A 10,063-nucleotide genomic window follows, 5' to 3' on the forward strand; every position below is an offset into this window, starting at 1 on the left:
AAGGCTACAAATGTAGCTCTCACGACTTAAAACGACCAAAGAAAGTCAGCGCTGCAGGTCGTGGGAGGTCTTTCTCCACGCGTTCCTGAGAGCTTCTCTGCCCCCGGCCTTCCCGGTCAGCCGAGGGCAGCTCTGTCCTCCAAGCGGTTTGCACCAAACCGTTTGGCTTTATCCCGACACCCCACTTTCTCTCGCACCCCCAGCCAGTATGGCTGGAAAGCACAGTGCAACTGTGTCCCACATCCAACACTTCTCACCACCGCTGCCGGCTGGGTTCCGCCTAGGGTTTGCCCGTCACCCCGCATCTCCCCAATTTGAGAATCTGAGTGAGACGTACCCCTGCCCTGCAGCTGTCCTCACACCCCTCGGAGCAAAGCTCCCACCTACATGTGAGCCCCAAGCCCACTCTGGCTGTGGCTCCTCTGATCAGGTCTCTGACCTCTTCTCCTGCCACTTTGCCCCTCGAGCACTTCATCCCAACCACGCAGGTCTCTCTGCCACTCCTGAACCTTCCAGAACCATCCCCACTGTCTGCACGGCCCACCTCCTCACCTCCTGCAAGTCTTTGCTCAGAGGTCGACTCCTCAGTGAGGCCCACCCTGACCGGTCACTTGGCTCTCTGCCCACACTTTGCTTTTTCCTGGAGCCCCGCTCACCTGTAGCTTATCTCCCACTTGCTTGCTACACCTGCCGTCTCGGGACCATCTCCCCTGCTGACGTAGACACCACGGGGCCCAGGGCCTGAGCTGCTTTGCTGTTTCGGTCACGGATTTTCCCCAGTTGTCTTGCACACTACCGGTACACGCTGGCAGGAGGTGTTCGATAAACAGTGATGTCAAATTGCAGTGAGGCTGTGTGTTTCGTTATGAAATTATGAAAGAAACCAAAGACTATGGCAAGAGGAGCCTGAGTGTCACGCCTGCTTTTGATGTCCACACCTTTGACTTGTTTCTGTGTTCAGGGACCTAGCACACCCGTAGGGTGGCCCCCTCTGAATTTCCAGAATTCAGTAAAAAGGATCAGAAGATTTCACTTTGCTTAAAAATATTTTCCCTATTTCAATGCCAGTAAAGAAACAAAACAAACACAAAACCTCGCAAACTGACACAGGAAATTCTGACAGAGAATAATCTCGACATTGAAAAAATATACAGCTTTTATCTTCAACGCAGCGGTTAGTGAACGTATCTTAGGGATGGCGGAATCAGAGGATCTTTCTTTCCTGTTGACAGACACTTTAACATTTCCACAGACATGGGAGCCAGGCATTCCCACTGCTGAGCCTCCAAGGTGTGACCCAACCTGCGTGTTAGGAAACTTGGGGACTAGCTGCCTCTCACGTTGGACTTGGCCCTGACAGAGAGGAGGGCTGAGCCTGCATCCCACATGCCACGCTAAGCAGCGCCGGGGTCGAGGCAGCTCTTATCATTCTGTCGAGTCTGGAGGGACCTGTGCTCTTTGCCGTCAGTTTTCAGAGCTGCTCACCTGGGCTACTTTGTCCTTCCTCCCAGCTCCTGGCACAGAGGCTGATGGGAAAACACCACGTACACCAGGGTAGGGATGGGAGGTCAGAGCTACAGAGGCAGAGTTCAACTGTGTATTTCAGAAATGTCTGGGAGAGAACTTTGCTGGTGGTCCAGTGGTTAAGAGTCTGCCTTCCAATGCAAGGGAAGCGGGTTTGATCCCTGGTCAGGAAATTAAGATCCCACATGATGCGGAGCAACTAAGCCTGCGCGCTGCAGCTACTGAGCCTGCACGCCTCAACTAGAGAGAAGCCCATGCACCGCAACAAAGCCTGCGGGCCGCAGTGAAAGTATTTTATTTTGTTTTATTATTTTTTAATTAATTAATTTATTATTTTTGGCTGCCTTGGGTCTTCGTTGCTGCGCGCGGGCCTTCTCTAGTTGAGGTCAGCTGGGGCTTCTCTCCGTTGTGGTGCACGGGCTTCTCACTGCAGTGGCTTCTCTTGCTGTGGAGCACGGGCTCTGGGTGCGCAGGCTTCAGTAGCTGTGGCTCATTGGCTCTACAGCGCAGGCTCAGTAGTTGTGGTGCACGGGCTTAGCTGCTCCTCGGCATGTGGGATCTTCCTGGACCAGGGCTCAAACCCGTGTCCCCTGCATTGGCAGGAGGATTCTTAACCACTGCGCCACTAGGGAAGTCCCGAGCCACAGTGAAAGATCCCACATGCCGCAAGAAAGATCCCACGTGCCGCAACTAAGACCCAACGCAGCCAAGTAAGTAAGTAAGTAAATAAATAAATAAACAAATAAATAAATGTCTGGGAGGACATTGTTAACTCTTTATTAACCACCTCCTGTCGCGAGGGCCGTACACTGTGGCTGCTCCTTGCTTCTCCGTGGCGAATCGTGCCCGCCCCACGCCTGCCCCACGCAGATCCACACCTGCTGCACTTTGCTTCTTTCTCTGGACTTCTCAGATTATAGGCATCAGGTTCTCTGATCGGAGGTGAATTTCGGATCATGTTACGTGAAGCATCTAATACCTTAGCTTTCTTCCATCTACTCAGCTAACACGTCATGATCGCTAACTTTGGAAGAACAAAACGTCTGAGGACCCGTGGCCTGTGGGTGACCTGTAAGCGCCTGAGAACATGGGATACGTCTGAAAACACACACGGGCAGGATGGGCACAGCACAGAGGGCTGGGTGGTAGGAGGAAGGTATCACAGGAGTGGAGGCTTTGGGCTGAGCCTGGATGATGGAAAGAAGTTTAGGAGCAGAGCTGGAGGGGGAAGGGCATTCCCAGGAGGGGCCGGCATGTCAAGGGTACGGAGGCAGCGCACACAGCAGACGGGGGACGGCCAGTAGCACCCGGCTTCAGGAGCTGGAACACCGCGGGCAGTTTCCACCGAAAGGATATTTATTCAGTGCTGTGAGCCAGCAAATAGGTGAGGACACCACCCCTGGGGGGAAACCAGTGGTGAACGAGGTAACAGCACGATGTCAGCAGTGGGTGCCCAGACCCAGACCCGGTGGGGTCAGAGGCTGTGCCCCCGGCAGAGGCTGTCGGCGGTGGGGGACGGGTGGTGCCCGTGCCGATAGACAGGGCACAGCAACCCAAGCCGGGGTGGGGACCTGAGTGCAGAGTTCCACGAGAAGAGAGCTTGGGGGTCCAGATCACACAGGAAGAAGCCGGTGCTTAATTCCATGTTTAGTGGAAGGCTCGGTCTTGCACAGGGAAGCAGAATGGTCAGGTTGACATTCCCCGCCCAAATCTCTGCACAGCTAAGAGAAGAATGCATTAGGTGGGGACGGGGACAGGCTGAAAGGAAGTGGTGAAACCACAGGGCTGGCGATACCATTCTGGCTGGAGCTGGGGGCGAGCTGGGGGCAGTGAGAACGCGGAGAATGGAAGGTGGGCGTGTGGCACGGAGGGGTACCACCAACGGGACGCACTGAGCCCTCGCACGCGGCAGTAAGGGGCATGGAGCACCGGGGGACTCCCTGAGGCTGGCCTTAGCTCTGAGGAGGCCTCTGGGCAGGAGGGACAAGCCCTTTAGAATGAGGAACCCTGCTATTGCTGGGGTACAGCTGTGCACCAGGCGCAGTCTGGGGGCTCCCAGGGAGCGGGTGTCCCGGGAGAGGAGGAGGGAACAGATGTTAGGCAGATGGGAGAGTGGGGTGTCCAGGCCTCCAGGGATGGCCGTGGGGAATGCCGGCGTGGGAAGGGGCCGGATTCCTGGTTGGCACAGAACAGACAACGGAGAGTGTGTGGGCAGGCGTCCACATCTGTACTTCTGCAAAACGAGAAAATAACATAAAAGCAAAGGGAGGAAGCTTTGAAGTTTAAAGGCCGGCCAGGAATTGCACAGCGCACTCCTCAACTGCAGTCACAGGGACAGGTCCCGCAGACCCAACAGCCCTCAGGATGGGGAGAGGCAGCGCCTGTGTTTGTTTTCTGTACCGTGGCTTTGAGGGCTGAGATCAACGTCTTTCCTCTCCGTGTGTTTATGGTTTCTCTGCCCAGGCTCCGCGTGGTGCCCGGGAGAATCTCGGTGTCCCAGGGCCAACGCCAGACATTAAAAATAACGTACAAAGCAGAACATTACCGCGCGACAAAGACTTCTGTGCACACAGAGGAAGGCCCTCCATCACCGTGAGAGAGGAGACGGAATCACCCGCTTGCTCTTGGGGCTCTTTGTGGGACAGGATGTCACCGTGGGGCGGGTGGGGTCCGGCTCAGGGCCCTGCGGTCCTTTCCCCTCCTGCAAGGCCCCTCTGGACACGGGCCTTTCTCTGTCCCGAAGTCCCTGTGGAAATGGACGGCCTGTGCACAGTTGACACATGGCTGCTCTCTCCCTCTCCCCCAAGTTCCAACCCGGAGACGCCCCTCCAATTATCAATACTGTCCTTCCTTCCATAGCAGGGAACACCACCCTCAGAAGCTGCAGGACATCTGAGCAGGTGCCTTTGGGGCAGAGTTTCCATCAAAGTAAAACTGCAGGTCCTTATACTGTAAGATTTCTCACTCAAGTGTAAACTTCAGGACTTTGGGTTTTCGCCCCGAGGCTACAACTTGTCTTCAACTGCACACATCACAGAGGAAGGAGCAAAGGCTGCACGGCCCCAGAGGATGGCCTGCAATCCAGGTGGGCTTCCTGCTTGCTCTGCCTTTCCTGCTCCCCACCTCTCCAGCGAGCTCGGTTTCCCCCATTAAAACCTGGGGGTGACCCCACAGAGCTTTCACAGAGCTTGTTACAACAAATGTAAATGGGGTGTCTGGGGCCTCATCCCCACCCACACAATCCAGTCGCCGGGGAGCTTTTTAAAAACACCATTCTGGGCTTCCCTAGTGGCGCAGTGGTTGAGAGTCCGCCTGCCGATGCAGGAGACACGGGTTCGTGCCCCGGTCCGAGAAGATCCCACATGTCGCGGAGCGACTGGGCCCGTGAGCCATGGCCGCTGAGCCTGCGCATCTGGAGCCTGTGCTCCGCAACGGGAGAGGCCACAGCAGTGAGAGGCCCGCGTACCGCAAAAAAAAAAAAAAAAAAAAAAGTCCTCAACAAAATACTAGCAAACAGAATCCAACAACACATTAAAAGGATCATACACCATGATCAAGTGGAAATTATCCCAGGGATGCAAGGATTCTTCAATATACGCAAATCAATCAACGTGATACACCATATTAACAAATTGAAGGAGAAAAACCACACGATCATCTCAATAGATGCAGAAAAAGCTTTTGACAAAATTCAATACCCATTCATGATAAAAACTCTCCAGAAAGTGGGCATAGAGGGAACCTACCTCAACATAATAAAGGCCATATATGACAAACCCACAGCAAACATCATTCTCAATGGTGAAAAGCTGAAAGCATTTCCTCTAAGATCAGGAACGAGACAAGGATGTCCACTCTCACCACTACTATTCAACATAGTTTTGGAAGTCCTAGCCACAGCAATCAGAGAAGAAAAAGATATAAGAGGAATACAAATTGGAAAAGAAGAAGTAAAACTGTCACTGTTTGCAGATGACATGATACTATACATAGAGAATTCTAAAGATGCCACCAGAAAACTACTACAGCTAATCAATGAATCTGGTAAAGTTGCAGGATACAAAATTAATGCACAGAAATCTCTTGCATTCCTGTACACTAACAATGAAAGATCAGAAAGAGAAATTAAGGAAACAATCCCATTCACCACTGCAACAAAAAGAATAAAATACCTAGGAATAAACCTACCTAAGGAGGTAAAAGACCCATACTCAGAAAACTGTAAGACACTGATGAAAGAAATCAAAGATGACACAAACAGATGGAGAGATATACCATGTTCTTGGATTGGAAGAATCAATATTGTGAAAATGACTATACTACCCAAAGCAATCTACAGATTCAATGCAATCCCTATCAAATTACCAATGGCATTTTTTACAGAACTAGAAGAAAAAAAAAATCTTAAAATTTGTATGGAGACTCAAAAGACCCCGAATAGTCAAAGCAATCTTGAGGGAAAAAAACGGAGCTGGAGGGATCAGACTCCCTGACTTCAGACTATACTACAAAGCTACAGTAATCAAGACAATATGGTACTGGCACAAATACAGATCACAAATATAGATCAGTGGAACAGGATAGAAAGCCCAGAGATAAACCCACACACATATGGTCACCTTATCTTTGATAAGGGAGGCAAGGATATACAATGGAAAAAAGACAGTCTCTTCAGTAAGTGGTGCTGGGAAAACTGGACAGCTACATGTAAAAGAATGAAATTAGAACACTCCCTAGCATCATACACAAAAATAAACTCAAAATGGATTAAAGACCTAAATGTAAGACTGGACACTATAAAACATAGGAAGAACACCCTTTGACATAAATCACAGCAAGATCTTTTTTGACCCACCCCCTAGAGTAATGGAAATAAAAATAAACAAATGGGACCTAATGAAACTTCAAAGCTATTGCACAGCAAAGGAAACCATAAACAAGGCGAAGAGACAACCCTCAGAATGGGAGAAAATATTTGCAAACGAATCAACGGACAAAGGATTAATCTCCAAAATATATAACCAGCTTACGCAGCTCAGAATTAAAAAAACGAACAACTCCATCAAAAAATGGGCAGAAGGGACTTCCCTGGTGGCGCAGTTGTTGGGAGTCTGCCTGTCAATGCAGGGGACATGGGTTTGAGCCCTGGTGCGGGAGGATCCCACATGCCGCAGAGCAACTAAGCCCGTGTGCCACGACTCCTGAGCCTGCGCTCCAGAGCCCACGAGCCACAACTACTGGAGCCCATGTGCCTAGAGCCCATGCTCCGCAACAAGAGAAGCCACCGCTGTGAGAAGCCCGCGCACCGCAACGAAGAGTAGCCCCCACTTGCCGCAACTAGAAAAAGCCTGCGCACAGCAAGAAAGACCCAATGCAGCCAAAAATCAATCAATCCATCAATCAATTAATTAATTTTTAAAAATGGGCAGAAGACCTAAACAGACATTTCTCCAAAGGAAACATACAGATGGTCAAGAGGCACATGAAAAGCTGGTCAACATCACTAATTATTATTTCTCTAATTATTAGAGAAATGCAAATCAAAACTACAATGAGGTATCACCTCACACCAGTTAGAATGGGCATCATCAGAAAATCTACAAACAACAAATGCTGGAGAGGGTGTGTAGAAGAGGGAACCCTCTTGCACTGCTGGTGGGAATGTAAACTGATACAGCCACTATGGAGAACAGTATGGAGGTTCCTTAAAAAACGAAAAGTAGAATTACCATATGACCCGGCAATCCCACTACTGGGCATATACCCACAGAAAACCATAATTCAAAAAGACACATGCACCCCAATGTTTGTTGCAGCACTATTTACAATAGCCAGGTCATGGAAGCAACCTAGATGCCCATTGACAGATGAACGGATAGAGAAGATGTGGTTCATATATACAATGGAACATTACTCAGCCATTAAAAGTAACAAAATTGGACATGGATGGACCTAGAGACTGTCATACAGAGTGAAGAAAGAGAAAAACAAATATCGTATATTAACGCATATATGTGGAATCTAGAAAAATGGTACAGATGAACCGGTTTGCAAGGCAGAAATAGAGACACAGATGTAGAGAACAAACGTATGGACACCAGGTGGGGAAAACGGGGGAGGGTGGTGGTGGTGGGATGAATTGGGAGATTGGGATTGACATGTGTACACTAATATGTACAAAATAGAGAACTAATAGGAACCTGCTGTATAAAAAAAAATAAAATAAGGAAAATAAAATTCAAAAAAAAGAAAAAAGAAAGAAAATTCAGTCCCTCAATTGCACTGAACACAGTTCAAGTGCACAATGGCCATGTGTGTCCAAGGGCCGCCCTGGAGGACGGTGGAGTTCTAGAATATTCCACCACCAGAGAGTGTCCACATCCTGATCCCGTGACCTGTGGATGTGTGGCCTCACACGGCAAAGGGACTTTGCAGGTATGATTAAGTTTAAGCATTTCGAGATGGGAAATGATCCTGGCATCTGGGGGGGCCCAGTATCCTCAGAGGGTCCTCATGAGAGGGAGGCAAGAGGGCCCTAATTCGTGGCCCTTTGTTCTGGTGGTTGCAGGAAACTCCCTATGGGCTAAAGCCCACTTCACTTGAGACTCAAGGCTGGCTACATTTTCCCAAAAGACAAGAAACAATTTGGGCTCCAAACCCAACTTTAAAATGTCTCTTTCCCTCCTGGATCCCACGGGTCTGCAGCGGTTGTAGTCACCCACCCACCCAGTGCTCTGCTCCAGCTGGGGCAGCTGTGCTCAAACCAGTCACCCATGCACCCAAACTCTCTTGTTTGACTCTGTGTCCCATGTAAGCCGACATGAAAGCTTGTTGTGCTGCGTTCGGTCAGCATTGTCATTTGATGGGCAGTGGTGAGCAGTTGTACTTTTCCAGGAAAAACGTGTATAAGGAAGTTTCGGATTACTTTCTCTGTAGTAGGTGCCAGAACATTGAATAGCCCAAAGCCAGACAGTAAACTGTTGATACGACAGGAAGTTCTGTGATTGAAAAAAAAAACTATGAACCTGTCAAAATAAACCACATCCGTAATATAGGGTCCCTTTGGTCTTAGATGTTTTTTGTGGACTATAATAATTCTGTTTATTCTTTATCTCCCCAAAAGAAATGGAGTTTATCACTGTACCTGGGTAGGCACATGAGTATTTGCTTTCTTTTCTGGGCTGTTTTTTCCGTGTTTTTCTGACAGTCAGGTAATGTTGGAAGATGACGTGATTGTTCTACCAGAGGGGAATGTGTTTAATGCTGTGAAAATAAAAATACCATGATCAATTAGGATATTATTCAGCCTTAAAAGGGGAGGAAATTCTGACACCTGCTAGCACATGGATGAAACCTGAGGACATTATGCTCAGTGAAATAAGCCCGTCACAAAAAGACAAATGCCGCCTGGTTCCTAGAGCAGTCAAAATCTTAAGAGACAGAACGTAGGATGGTAGATGCCAAGGATTGGGGGCGGGGGGAGGAAATGGGGTGTTAGTGTTTAATGGGGACAGTTTAAGGTGAGAAGCTTCTGGAGGCGGATGGTATCGACACAGTGTGAATGCACTTTATACCACTGAGCTGTGGTTAAGAGGGTAATGTTATGTTATGTGTATTTCACCACAATTAAAAAGACCCCACAGTGAGAAACCATTACACTCCGCCCCCCAGAATGACCACAGTTAAATGGTAGCATGCCCTGAGCGGCCACTTTGGAAAACTCCTTGGCCTTGAAGATGGAGGGAGGGGCCCCCAGCCAAGAAAGCAGATGCCTCTGGAAGCTGGAAAAGGCAAGGAAACAGATTCTCCCCTGGAGAATGGCTCCGGAAGGAAGCAGCCCTGCTGACACCTCAAATTTGGATTTCTGGCCTCCAGACTGTGATTCAATAAATTTCTGTTGTTTTAAGCCCCCCAGTTTGTGGCTGTTATGGGCTGAATTGTGTCCCCCTCCCCAATTCACATGTTGAAGCTCGAAGCCCCCACTGTGGCTGTCTTTGGAAATGGGGTTTTTAGGAAGTAATTAAGGTTAAGTGAGGTCATAAGGGTGGGGTCCTAATCCAATAGGATTGGTGGCCTTATAAGGGGAAGGGAGAGAACTCTCTCTGTGAACCAAAAAAAGGCCACTGAAGGACACAGCAAAAAGCCAAGACCCTCCCAGAACCCAGCCATGCTGGCACCTGGTCTCAAGACTTCCAGTCTCAGAACTGTGGGAAGGAAGATACATTCTGCTGTTTTCCCCCCACCCCCAGTTTGTGGTCATTTTACAGCAGCCCCCGGACACTGATACACCAGGAATTTGGAATTGGGAAGAAAAGACGTTAGTCCCAGTCTGTGTTGCCAGGGCGTGGCCGTCTGGAGAGAGGACACCATGGACCTGAGAGAGGGCTGGGTGGATGACCCCAGTCAGTGGAGCTCACTTGGCCCCTAAGTTCTGTGCACTGCTGTGGGTCCCTTGAGATAGTCCGTGTCCCAGATTTCCCTTCCCTATTGTGCTTAAGCTTCTTTTTTTTTAAAAAAAATATTTATTTATTTTGGCTGC

This window comes from Grampus griseus (assembly GCF_964374135.1).
Source record: "Grampus griseus genome assembly, chromosome: 19".
Classification (NCBI taxonomy): Eukaryota; Metazoa; Chordata; class Mammalia; order Artiodactyla; family Delphinidae; genus Grampus; species Grampus griseus.